Source organism: Falco naumanni, chromosome 2 (assembly GCF_017639655.2).
Source record: "Falco naumanni isolate bFalNau1 chromosome 2, bFalNau1.pat, whole genome shotgun sequence".
In the NCBI taxonomy this organism is placed as follows: Eukaryota; Metazoa; Chordata; class Aves; order Falconiformes; family Falconidae; genus Falco; species Falco naumanni.
This window is the reverse complement of record NC_054055.1, coordinates 41,010,127-41,024,570: the sequence shown is the minus strand read 5'-3', so window position 1 is coordinate 41,024,570 and position 14,444 is coordinate 41,010,127.

Below are 14,444 nucleotides of genomic sequence, written 5' to 3'. Positions count from 1 at the left end.
GATGTTTCCAGCAATAGTGTTGTTAGAACACATAGTATCAGCTTAGATCAAGTGCATATTGTAGATTCTGAAGGAAAAACACTCTCTGGGGTGCTATAGGAAAGGAAGAAGTAAGTGTTCAGAAAGATACTGTAATGGTGCTAGAGACCAATTAATTAACCAGGGGACTAATGGCTTGGGAGAGTCAGATTTTGTGAATCAAGGGCAGGCAGTACCCTCAACATCATATACCCTAAACATGAAGACAGAATGTAGCTCTGGATTTGCTGAATGAATCTTTGATTGCATGGGGGGATTTTTTTTGCTGCTTATAGATGACTCTGCAGCTGAAAGAAAGATTGATCCTTCCTCTGTATTATAACAGGCAATGCCAGTTTGTTGATCATTAAACGTTTATGGGGACTATCTTTTTCCTTTCTTGAAAGGGGAAAGAAGAAATCCCATTGATTCCTACCTCTCACACTGCATCAGCTGTACTATATCTAATCTTTCCAACATTCCTTTTTTTTTTTTTTTCAATTTTTCCATCCTTGTAAATAAAACCAAAAGAAAAACAAAGTCCCAAACAAAAACAAACACAAAAATTTTCTTCTCAAGTGCTTAGATTTGTTTTCTGTTAATAAGATTTATGTCATAGCTCTCTTGTGGCAAATGGTTCTCACCTAGATATGTCCGCACAAGTTTCAAGAGATAACATGGGCCAGAAAATACTTGTTCTTACACTCTTGTGAGAATTAATACAATTGAGTTATTTGAACACAGTATGTACCATGCCACCCAGCCTCAGGACAAGATTGTGTTCCCTGGCCTGTGATGATTATCAGCATTAATATAACCAAACAATCTAAATGTCTCCATTTACATCTCGTCTTTAGAACCCAGCCATCTTAAGTATGATATCTGAAGTGTAGAATCTTGTTTGGCTCCTTCTTCATCTATTCTCACAACTTTTTCAGTTGGTAGAGAGGAAAGTTGGAAAAAAAGCCTTTAAATACTTTAAGCAACCTTGATGCCTAAGCAAGGACTGATGGTGGCAGCTTAAATATCTAACATTCAAATTTGAAAATTCAGATATTTTTTTTTTATAATACCAAGACCTAGAGAATCATCATCATAAAATTTATTTTATCTTCATTAATATATGATACCCAAAAGGCAAAGATTTTTTTTTTTTTTCCTAATAACTAAAATACTTCAATAAGGCTTTGCTTTGTGTTTTGCTGTATAGGCACCTAGGCATTTTCAGCTTCAGAACTTTATATATTGCACTCAATGTATAACCTCTTTTAACTTTTCATTTGAATTTTCAGTTCTAAGTATTCATGGACAAAATCCTCAGCATTTTACTCTGATCTCCCCTGTGTTGCTTTTGATAGGTAAAAACACTCTCCAGCAGCACAACTGTAAAATCTGCTGCCTCAGAGGTGTAGTTTCCACATACAGTCAAGCAGCACCCTTGGGGAATGGTTAGTTGCCATGAGCAAATCATGTCCTTTAAGATACCCCTACTGATTGAGAGTAGTACTCACTGATCTTTCCTACTGGGATGTTTCTAGATTTTTTATTTTTCCTTAGCAGTCTAGTGATGTAATGTATAGGCAGTAAAAGGAGACAGAAAATAAAAGTCCCTGTGAAAGGAAGAAAAACATTTGTAGTCCTGCTGTGGCGAGAGGATAAAAGATCTTCAAGTACAAAGAGACAAGTGGTGAACCCCCGTCACTCATCCAGCTACTGTCTCATTTTACTGTCCCCCAGACACTTTTAAAAAATATTTCTTGGGGATTCAGTTGTAAACTAGAATTTATCTTGTGGAACAATGTGTCCATATGTTTTATTGAACAGCAAAAGCAAGACAACTCAGAATGTGGAAGTTCAGTCAACCAGAATTTCAACAGAGGCTGAAAGCCAACCTCCAATGTTTGCATTCACAAATTTATGAAGAGAAGTCCCTTGAGCAGACAGGATCCTTAATTTGATGCACTTACATTAAATCTTCATGAATTTACACTTGGATGGAAGAACAGCTACATTTGGAATATTTCAGCTAATTTACAGATATAATATTTTTGCAGAATTTCATAAGCATTTTTCCCAACTAAACACATAGAATATTTTAGTTTGTTAAAGTTAGGGATTCTGTGAATGGAATCCAGAATAAACTCACAATCTCAGCAACCCTCTCTCTTGTCAATAGCCTTTTAAGACTGCGTTGAATAGTTCATGCACTAATTCACACTAATTCTCATTAACATATCATGTTCATTATCACGTTAATTATGCCTTTCACTATATAATAACCTGATGTAAAAGATACCATGATAGGGAAATCTCTGAGTAAATATAAGATGGCAAAATTATCTGTGAGTTTTTTAAGGTGGAATATGAACATCATGGGGAATCAAATTAGGCTACAGACTGTAGAAAAGTCAAATTAAACCTAATACAGGTTTAAAAGGAAAGCCAAGTGTCTTAAGGCCCTGTTGCACAGTGCATATATAAAGTGGGATTCAATTGCCTAAACATAAATATGAATTGCTATTTCAGCTTTCTAAGTCCTTGGTATATCCGCATAAGCCTTGCAGATATGTTACAGGATTAATAGCAGACATGCACTCTTCTGGTCAAGCACCTGATGGCCAGATGGGCTGCACTAAGTCATACAATGTTGCATCAAAACCCGTGCCCTAGCAACTGAATCCACACCTAGAACTTCATTGAATATAGTGGAAATTTAGAAACCTCTCTCACATGTTAACTTTTAAATTTAGGTGTCAAAATTTACATGTCTACAGTCTGGATCTGAATCCAAACTGGATCTTGGTTGCACAAACATTAGTGTCTAGAGTAATTTGAAGTGATTGGTGGTATTTCATCCAGCTTTCAGTCAATACTACAGAAAGGGCAGGGTATTCTTTAAATCTTCAGTCATATCTGTCGTTTCTGTGTGCCTGACTTGAATATCATAGGATCTCAAATTAGGAGGCTATGTTCTGGCAACTGCATTTTATGGTGTACCCCAGGGGTCAGTACTGGGTCCAACCTTGTTTAACATCTTCATTAGTGATCGGATGATGGGGCAGAGTTCATCTCAGCAAGTTTGCTGACTACACAAAATTGGGAGGAGTCACTGACACTGCTGTCCAGAGGGTTCTTGATCAGCTGGAGAAACAGGCTGACAGGAATCTCATGAAGATCAGCAAGGAGAAGTATAAAGTCCTGGGGAGGAACAGTTCTAGCAGCAGTACATATTGGGGACCTCCTGTCCTGGTTTAACCCCAGCTAGTAATTAAGTGCCACACAGCTGCTTGCTTACTCCCCCCTCACCCAGAGGGATGGGGAAGAGAATTGGAAAGGAATGTAAAAACTCATGGGTTGAGATAAGAGCAATTTAATAATTGAAATAAAATTAAAACAAAATAATAATAATAATAATAACAATAACAGTTATAATTAAAAGGAGGGAGAAGTGGGTAAGAAGGAAATCCAAAGGGAAGGGAGAAAGGAAAACAAGTGATGCACAACACAACTGCTCACCCCCTGCTCACCGATGCCCAGCCAGTCCCTGAGCAATGATCGACAGCCCTGGCCAACCCCCCCACCCCCTCCACCCCCCATTTTATATACCAAGCATGAAATCCCATGGTATGGAATAACTCTTTGCTTAGTTCAGGACAGCTGCCCTGGCTGTGTCCCCTCCCAGTTTCTTGTGCCCCTCCAGCCCTCTGGCTGGTAGGGCCTGAGAAACCAAAAAGTCCTTGACTTAGTATAAACATGACCCAGCAACAGCTGAAAACATCAGTGTGCTGTCAACATTGTTCTCACACCAGAGCCAAAACACAGCACTGCACCAGCTACTAAGAAAAAAATTAACTCTGTCCCCTCTAAAACCAGGATACTGCCCAGCTAGAAAGCAGCTTGGCAGGAAAGGACCTGGCAGTACTGGGGGACATTAAGTTGACCATGTGCCAACCATATGCCCTTTTGACAAAAAAGGTTAATGAGCTACATTAAGAGGAGTGTTGCCAGCAGGCTGAGGCAGGTGATCCTTCCCCTCTATTCACCCTGAAGAGGCCACACCTGGACTGCTGTGTCCAGTTTAGTGTTCCTCAGTACAAGAGAGACATGGATATACTGGACAGAGTCCAGCAAAGGGTCATAAGGATGATAAAGACACTGGAGCACCTCTCCTATGAGGAAAGGCTAAAAGAGCTGGAACTGTTCAGTCTAGAGGGAAGGCTCAGGAGGCAATATTATCAATGCATTTAAATACCTGAAGAAAGTGTTCATAGAAGATGGAGCCAGGCTCTTTCATTGGTGACTAGTGACAGGACAAGAGACAATGAGCACAGCCTGAAACACAGAAGGTTCTGGATGAACACAAGGAAGCACTTTTTTACTATGAGGGTGACTAAGCATAGGTTGCCTAGGGATGTGACATGGAGTCTCATTCTATGTAGATATTTCAAAATTGTCTGGATGTGGTCTTGGGCAACCAGCTCTAAGTGGCCCTACCTGAGCAAGGTGGTTGGACCAGCTGACTTCCAGAGGTCCCTTCCAACCTCAGCCATTCTGTAATTTTAAGAATTGTGTCCAAAATATATTTCCAGCTTTGCATTTTATATCTGCTTGCTAACTGTATTTTTACATGTCCAGGTTTGATTTGCTACTGATTAAAAATTAATGGAAAAGTGACTACATCCCTCATTTCAGACAAACAACAGTTCAAACGAGACAATTCTATGATTCCAATCAATGAGTAGAAGTCTCACTCCCTTATTTATCTTTCTCCGTTGATGTCAGAGATGTAATTTGTACAATACATTTCAAATCCAGTAAGGACATAAGCATCTAGAATCTAGGAATTACAGATTATAACATAAAATATAAATAATACCTAAATTCTGAGCACAGAAACTGGTTCCTAAAAGTAAATTTGACATTTCATGCTGATTTTCTAACTTTTTGTTCCTCTGGAAACACACTTGTGTTTGACCTTAAAGAAAAAAAGCTATTAAATTTTACAAAAAATACAATGTACAGTTAGAAATATTTTGTTTGTTTGTTTTTTGAATTAGACTCATTAATTTATAGGTAATACTGATGAAAATAAATAATTTTGCTTTACAGGAGGAAGGTAAACAACATATTATATGATCAGCATCCAAATTTTACAGTGAATGTTTTTCTGACCTTGAGAAATAACATCATTTGTTACTATTAAGCTTCTGGCAGAAATATTTACATGGCAGCTTGCATTTTGAAGTTCCAGAAGAATGATTTGGAGCTCAGTATATATGTTCTTTTTCTACTTCACTGACAATTAATAGGTTAAAAAAGTTCTAACCTTATTTGGAAATCTGATTTATTAAATGCTATCACAGTAATCTTGCAGCCATATGCAGGATGAAAATTTGTTTCCAGTTCTGCTTAGATTTTCCTGTAAAAAAACATATTGGAAGATTCCTTTTTCTTCTATCACAAATGAACTCATTCATCTAATAACAATACTCATTCATGCACATTATTGATGTAGTAAGAGAAATATTGTGCTGCTGAGAGTAATATAAACTCTTTGAAATGCGTTTTCTTTTTTTCTTGGATGTTTTATGATTTCTTAAATACTTAATTTACTATTTCAGAAGTTCCTCACTAATTACTTTTCCTGGTGAAAGTCCTTAAGAATGACTGTATTTTGTGAAAACCTGTTTTCGTCTCTTTGTTTTGAATGTCATTATGGATATGAGTTCACCTGATAGAATTCAGGACTACAGCTAGCACTAGTCCTGAGAGGAAAACCATATCATAACAAAATCATAACAATTCAATGTTAATGCATCTTGAAATGTACTTATTTTTATTTTTTTGGGGGTAGGAGTTGACTTATAATTAGTTGATAACATCTCTTTACATGTTGCCCTTATGTTTGCTAAAAATATAAGTCTTATTAATAAAAGACTCCTGGTAATTTGTAAGCAATGCCTTTAATTATTTTTCTATGTAAATTTAGGTTGTATGTGTTGATTATGCATATGTATGCTAGTTAGTACTTTAACTGTGTGGTAGTTTAAATACCAAGCCTAAAGATGATTATATTATGAACTGAAATGTAAGGCCTATATTAATGATCAGTTTTGCACTCTCATCTATATCATCATCCTTTTCTCTTCTTTTATTTCTCTCTGGTATGTGATTAATTTTGAGGACCTAGAAATGTCAAGACAAATCTCATCTTATCTTATCTTTCATGTGAAGAAAAGCTGAACATACGGATTAACACAACTGTTCAAAATCTCTGTTCTATAAAGATCAGACATTAGTCACACTTCCCTCCTCACGGTCTTTCTTCCACACTTGCCTTGATCTGTTCCTCGGGGACTAAGAAAGAACTGACAAATGTTGATTTGAATTTTAGAGGTCTCCAAGATCGGTTCATAGATTTTGGAGGCAATGTTGCTAAGGCTGACACTGGCAACCCTAGTGTTACAGCCAAGTCCAGCTGAGCTCTGTGCCTTTCTGAGAAGATCTACTGGCATCTCAATAACATATGAACAGCATGATTCATTAGATTACACAAAGCAAATTTCTGCACTCAAGCTGTATCTCTGGTTCTCTGTCCTTTATTGCCAACTCATTAACTTTTCTCCCTTAGTTTCCTGTGAAGTTGAGATAAAATACTAAGGACTTAACATCTGTGAAGTACAATATAAATGACAACAGGCACCAAAATTACACATTGCCCTGCAGTGTAGCTGGTAGCCTAAGGATCTGATTCACTCCCCTCTCTCATTTAGAAACCTATTTCATCGTCTTGGAAATTTTAGGAAGTGCCAGCCAGGTGCAGATATGTGCCTCATTGCCCTGTTCACAAAGAATCTAGCAGAACTGGAAATTGTATTCATGATATTTTCTTTGTAAAAGCAACTAAAAATTCTAGTTAGACTGGCCAGGTTTGAACAAATCAGTGAATATCTGCTACTGTCAGGCTGGAAGAATACACACTGGTGTGAGTATAAAGACAGAAATTTGACAATGGCAGTGAATAATTACGTTTCTGGTCTTCTACAATGTGTTCTAAGAAATTGGTATAATGGTCTGCTTAACTAATTAGGCCCTATGTATATTATAGAATATCCTGTATGGGATCTAATACATTTCAGTTTCAGCTTCTACATTGATAGGACCTTTGATCTTGATGGAGCTACTCTTGACCTTTATCTGGTTAAATTAAGAGGATAAATGCCAAGATACATTGACCTTCTATGATAAAACAGTAGAATGCTATATGTTTTCTGGGAAAAAGGAGGGGGAGAGGGCAAAATCTGACATTTAAACTTACTGGGTTTGAGGGTTTTTGTTTTTTATTTTGTTTTAATTTTGGAAACCCAGCATAAATGCTAAACTGCTGTTTTTATTATCCTCTGACATACTTTTCCCTTGGGATTTGATTTTAAAAGGCCTTAAATCTACATCTTTAGAAGAATGTATGCTTAAGAAACCTGTGTTATAAACTGGAATGTAACTATTCATTGTTATACCCATGAGAGTCAGCAACAAATAAAAGAAATCAGCCTTTTCTGTTCACAAAAAACATACTTCTTTTTTTCCTCTCCAAAGAAAACAGTTGTGCTCATAAAGATGTCAAAAACTAAGAAGGTTATGCTTGGCTTCTAGCTATAAAACTGTTATGATCCAAGCTCAACATACCTCACCTCCAAAATAGTGAAGTGATGAGATCCTTCTGTTTGAATTATTTGGAAATGTCAGTTTAAAAACCTTGAGAACATTGGTGCAATGCAGAGAAATGGGAGTATTTTCTCTCTTACACTGAGCTTTTTACCATAAATAAAATATGATAATTTCTTCTACAGAAGGACCATAGTACAGAACTCAACGTACAGAAAAATGTGAGTTTTCTCAGATATTCACAATAGCATGAATTTCCCCCCATCTGTTTCAGCTGAAGGTTATGAGTAAAGTTGCTTGGTACAGTTTATTTAACGATAAATGGTAAATAGTGAAATGGTTTAGTTTACAAATAATTTTAAAGGTGTCTGACCATTTTCAGAACTGATCGAGTAGAATTGGCAGAATACATTTTCTTGTAATAATGACATTATCAAAATACCTGAAATAACATTTCTTTTTTATACAATTCTTATTTTGATGCAACAATTTCATTATCTCTTCAGAGTGTATTACAGAAAGGATAACTAGAAGTCACCCATGAATTAGCATGGCCTACATCTTAGATGCATGGAATCCCAAACACAACCTCTTAATGTTCAATAACTGAAATGACAAAAACTATGACATATCCAAATTCTCAATATTCTGTACAAGAAATTTCTCCCATGTTACAGGAAACTCAGAAGAAGAACTTTTATAAATCCTTTTTCTGCTCCTTTTATTTAAATATAGGATACAGCCAGAGTAAAATAGCTATACCTGAAGTTCATAGAATGATAGAACAGCTGAGGTTTGAAGGGATATTTGGAGATTGCCCAACCCAAACCCCCTGCTCAGACTGCAGTCAGCTAAAGCATGTTGCCCAGGGCAATGTTTGGACAGGCTTCCAATATTTCCAGGGGTGGAGATTCCACCACTGCTCCAGGTAACCTGCTCCAGTGTTCAACTGCCTTCTCTGTAAAAAAGATGTTAAATATGTACAGAGTTGCTTGTGTTTCAGCTTGTGCTCATTACCTCTTGTTCTGTCACTGGACACCACTTAGAAGAGTCTGGCTCGATCTTTACTTCTCCCATCAGGCATTTTTACACTTTGATAAGATCCCTCTGGCCCTTCTCTTCTCTAGGCTGAAAAACCTCAGCTTGCTCTCAGCCTCTCCTTGTATGTCAGATGCTTCAGTTACCTCCATGACTCCAGTCACTCAAATTCTACCTAAGTGTGATGGAAATGGACTAGTCCTAGACTGAAATAAGTCCAAAGGGCAGGGGGAAATTACTGTCTAAACTCCAAGATTCCCCAACTCTTAGTGTTCACTAAGTTAGGTCAAGCTGACCCACTCTCGAAATTGTTATGAATGAAGGGACTTCTAATCAAGGGAGTCAGCCTTGGGAAGGATGAGAAACATAGAAGCGATAGTGAAAATAACACCATTATCTATGTTACGAAGCAAAAAGCCTTCAAATGAGGAAAGTTCTGGCTACAAAAGGAAACGGTGACAAGGTGTTGCAATCCACTGACATCAACAGAAATTTAGTTGAAAATAGGACAAAGATAATTCTGGTAGTGGGAGATCACGACCTCTGACTCAAATAGCCCCCCTGAAAAAGGGCAAAACCCTGCTTGAAGAGCATGTGTAGTTAGTAGAGAACTTCAGTAGTGTTGTCTGAGGATGCGTAATAATTTTCATTAGAAGGGAGAAACTTGTAATCAATCCTGTGTATGAGGAGTGAATATGCAATGTACTATGAAGTATAAAAAGTGGACATATGAGGGGGGAAGTTAAGGAAGACTCCATTGTAACTTCTGAGATCAATCAACAAGCTAAACTTGTCTTCTCCCCCATAGGGACACCTATTGGGTAAGAACTTTATCTTATGCACACTAAATAACTAACTAACGCTAACTGTTATTAGTTTGGTTGCATCTCACTTCAAGCTTGTTTTTGCAGACACTCCCTATCACCAGAAATCAAGAACCTTAATTTGTCATGATTTTATATTAATAAAGAGTGTTATTCCATAAACTGTCAGTGTTAGTCCTTCGTGGGCTCTAGCAGTTGCTGGCAGTGGGTAACATAACCAAATGAAGTGAGAAGACCCACTGGAGGGTCCCCCTGATGCTGTTGTTGTGTTTCCCTGAACAAGTCAGTCACATCATCCTCGAATCCAGCTGGACTGTTCAGTGAAGGGTCCCTATAATGGGGTGCTGACAGATTGGTCAGGCACGAAGGTCTCGGCTTTCCTGATAGATCAAACACTAGGGGTCAAGAAAGTCTCCCCACCCCACCCCCACTTTGTGTGACAGACTTCTACTGCCTTTGCTTATCAGTTGCTGAGCAGTTGTACTACCTATTCTTATCATCAATAAAAAACTTTGCATTAACTGTGAGTGTAACTAATAAGATTTCAAAGATTTTGCCAAAATAATATAATTAAAAGTAGTTGTTAATGTTTAACAGAGTTATTCTATGACTATCTTTTGGGTTATATTCCTTATTCTACTGCACTGTTTTCATTAGAGGAAGGTGTGTGTTACATTACCAAATCTAAACAGCACTAAATACATATAGTAGCTTAAATGTTGCCTGGAATTCTTCTAAATGTTGTTTCTGTCTGGTAAGCAAAGAAGCTGAACTTATGATTTAAACCAATACAATAATGTACAGGCTGTGTACAGCCATAAGCTGCAGACACCTAAACATACCTCAGTGTAGCAGTCAATTCAGTCAATTCAGTTGCACACAAAAAGGTGCCTAGTATTCCATGAGACACGCTGAGGAGACCACAGTGTTCATGAAGGGCATTCAAACACACAGAGGTCAACATAATACCATTGGCAGACTTGTGCCTAATTGGACTGGCGGTCAGAAGCCAGGTGATGTGCCTCAGATTACAATCTTAAACGATGGCATTTATGTATGGTCAAATGACCCAAACCATAATGTCTGTATGTGAGTTATTTCTTGCTTCCCATTATTAGGCAGTGATGATGTAGTCAATGGAATCATGGCAATCAGAAGGCATGTTTGTCCTAACATGACATATATAGCTGTTAAATCTGTAGAATTCCCAATGGTATCCAACTGCATACATACAGACATCTAATGACACTTAAAGCAATGTGTGACATCTCAGTCACATCTACATAGATGGCAGCTTTGACATGGCTTTGAAAGGTCTGTGCTGTTCTGGAGTCAGGCAGTATATAGGATCTAAATTACTTGTCTAGGGCACACACAGGTGACTAAAGACTGGACTGGCTGTGGAACCACAGTGGCAATGTTCCATTGCACCTAAAAGGATACTACATACTTGATTTAAATTTCTAATATAATCAGATTATGACATTTGTGCTGTTAACCTACCAGTGTATGACACGCACAGTTCTCAAGGATCCTGTATCTTACCTGTCCATTCCATTTATTTGTCTCTGACAAGATAAGGGATCTCAAAGGGCAGTATATGTGTGCGTATAGACTACTGAATCAAGCCTAAATTTTGGTCTACCATCTGGAACTGTCCCATATTCCAAGAACTGTTTTACTGCCTTGGCAATCTACAGAAATATGAGGGAAAGAATTAAGTACCAACACTACCGATCCTTCTATTAACTAAACTGAATGCTACTGTTACTCCTGGAGTTTGTGAAATTCTTTCTTCTAATTAAAATGAGAAGCACTTTGAACAACGTCATTGTTAGTACTAGCTGACCGTAAATCTTGCTCTCTTTAAAAGGAAAATGTGGTGCTGCTATGCCTGGCCACCTAGTAGCTTGCCATTTAATTTGCTGCCTGGAGGTGGATTTAAATGCCTATATTTATGTACCCAACCTAATAAATGGAAGTCTATGACCTACTGAACATCCGTGAGGAGTAAGTGACACACCTATGAATGAAATTAAAGAATCTGACATTCTTTTCCCTTTGCTAGAATGAAACTACAACAAACCCCTTAGGAAAAGGTGTAATTGTTGTTCTTCATCCTTGCATTCTTCTAAGCAGAATTATTAATGTATCATAAATGATTGGGACTGATCTTATTATTTTTTTTTTATAATAACTTCCAGAGGAAAATTAAAACAGCCTTAAGAAGAAGTAAAGATCTTTTCTGATGTGTTCAGCCTTAAGGAAATCTTGCTTTTATGCCTCCAGAAAAAGATCAAAGATGAAGGGGACAGACGAGAACGTTTTTCACTAATGCTGTTAAAAGATTTGCAGATGATAGCCTTTTTAGAGGAAAATAGAAGCAAATTATTCTCCTCTCATGCATAATTATTACCACAGTCCTCCCCTCTCCCCCATATTACTATTTCTATTACTCGAATTTTGGGGAAAATGATGTGTTATTAATTAAACTTCATATTTTTCTGCTAGATGTAATGAAAGTCTTAATATATCATATTTATTTATTTCATTTAATAAGCTTAGGTTTTGCCTTTAAGGCCAGATGTAATGAATTCCATCATCTTCTTTAACACCCTGGGTATCACAAATTTAGAGCTGTATCTACTGTATTCTGTCATGAGCTCATTAATGTATAGTAGTGATAGATGAGAGATGGAAGTTGATCTGTATTAAGAAAAAAGCCTATAAACTATAAACAAGCTTTTAATTTCCATGTAAGTTAAACAAAATGTGAATGCAACTTGTAACAGTACATTGGTTTTCAACATCATGCCAAATTATCTTAGAAACCAAAAGGTCAGTGGATTTAAGCAATGTGTATATACTTGAATTTTACAAACTTGATCAGGGAGCACATTTTAATATTCCTTTAATAATTTCATCAAGTGCTATTACTTGCATAGTTGATTGCAATATTGTAAAGTATTCACTAAGCATGTAACTTCACTAGATTAAGTAAAACAAGATTTTTGAAAGATATTAGAAAACAATAAACATGAGCTGCAGGGAAGGGATATCATTAATTCTTGGCTGCTTTGGAAGCTACATCAGTATGTTGATTTTGGAAAGAGGCTGGCAAGAAAGACTTGTTACATGGTCACTTTCTATAGGAACTTTGCAAAGCGGCTACAAATTACCCATAAAGTGTTAGCTTTCTTTGAGAGGCCTGTATTCCCCTTCTGTGGTAGGCGGTGAATGTGCTATATAACTGCCAAAACAGAAAAAATGCTGGACAATGTAAAATTGGTAAGAAGCCTACAGGTGAAACCCTGTCCTCTTTGAAGACATTGGAGCCGGGATTTTACCTTATAAAGCTATTTAGATTATTTTGAAATTGAACTTCCATGGAACTTCTTATGAGACGGGGTATTGAAAATGAAAGTGTGAATCCTGTTCTCAAAAGTCTTGCCACAATTAAACAGTTTCATTTTTGCAGAGAATTCAACCAAGGTACCTATAAAAAAGTAATAAAATTGTTTAGTAACAGGTTTGATGATTGCCAAGATGCTTGTTAATTTCCAAGTGTAGAAGATACTTTCTTATAATCCAGAAAAAAAACCCCAACAACCAAACAAAAGAACAGTCAACTCCCCCACCAAGTTTTGTAAAATAGTCATATTTTTATAATATTAGAAATATAGATAAACCTTGAGACATACATGGACTTTAAATATTTCAGTCATAAGGCTGTTTAGTTAAAGTTTTAGGCTTTTCTGACTTGTCATACTAAAAAATGTTAGAATAGCAATAAATGAAAACAATTTTATTTTTTTACCTAGAAAGTAGTTGGCCCTTTATTATATTAATCTTTAGAAATTATGATTGATGGCAAAAAATCTCATTGTTAAGCACTTCTTTTTGAAATTGGTAGTGTCAGTGTTTAACTGGGCTCCATCACATAAAGAGATCACTAAGCCACATACTGAATGCTAAAAGTCCAATATAATCTACTATTCTGTTGTAGGTTTAAAGCTTTTTGTTTAGTTTGTTTTCAAATACTGTTCTCTGTTATGAAACTAAGGTTTGGGGTTTTTTGTTTGTTTCTTTCTTTCAGAAACTTGCTATGCTATTACTCTGAAATAGGTAACATTTTTAACTTTATATTTTCAAAATGTCAATAAAACCAGAGATGATGATAAAGTACTGTTCTTTTGGAAATAAAGTTATCATTCCTTTCCATTATATTTTTTGGGTTTTTTCATCTGAAAAGATCACCAGGTATATCAGCATGAAGCAAAATTAAAAGATGTGTTAATCAGGCATGCTTTCCAATAAAAAGAAAATAAATCTTGTTCAACAAAGTCTGATAAGCTGTCTATGAATGAAGTTTGCTGGTGACAGGATATATTCTATGGATGTATTTTTCACTGTTTGCTTCTGTTGTATTCAGTAAAGATGTCAGTCGTAAAATTAAAACCAGATCTAATTGCCCATCTAATAGTGTGCTTCACATGTTGCATTATGAGACCGCGTGGTGGGCTGATGGCAGGTAGAAGCTATGTCCCACACAGCTGTTCACTTACACACACACTAGCGGGATGCAGGAGAGAACAGGAAGAGCATAAGTAAGAAAACTTGTGGGTCAGTGTAAAGATAATAAGTGAGGGCATGGCAAAGCAAGACAAGGAAAGATGACTAAAGGAACACAATGCAAAGGCACTCATCACCTCCCACAAGCAAACTGATGCCCAGACAGTCCTCAAGCAATAGCAATTCCTCCAAAAATTTTCCAAATTCCTCCAATTTCCAAAAAACCCTCACTCCTCAGCTTCCTGCACACCTGCTTACTGTGAGCAGTGGGGTGGGTGGTGCAGAGTGAGAAACAGAGAAAGCCTTCAGGTTGTGCAAACACTGTTC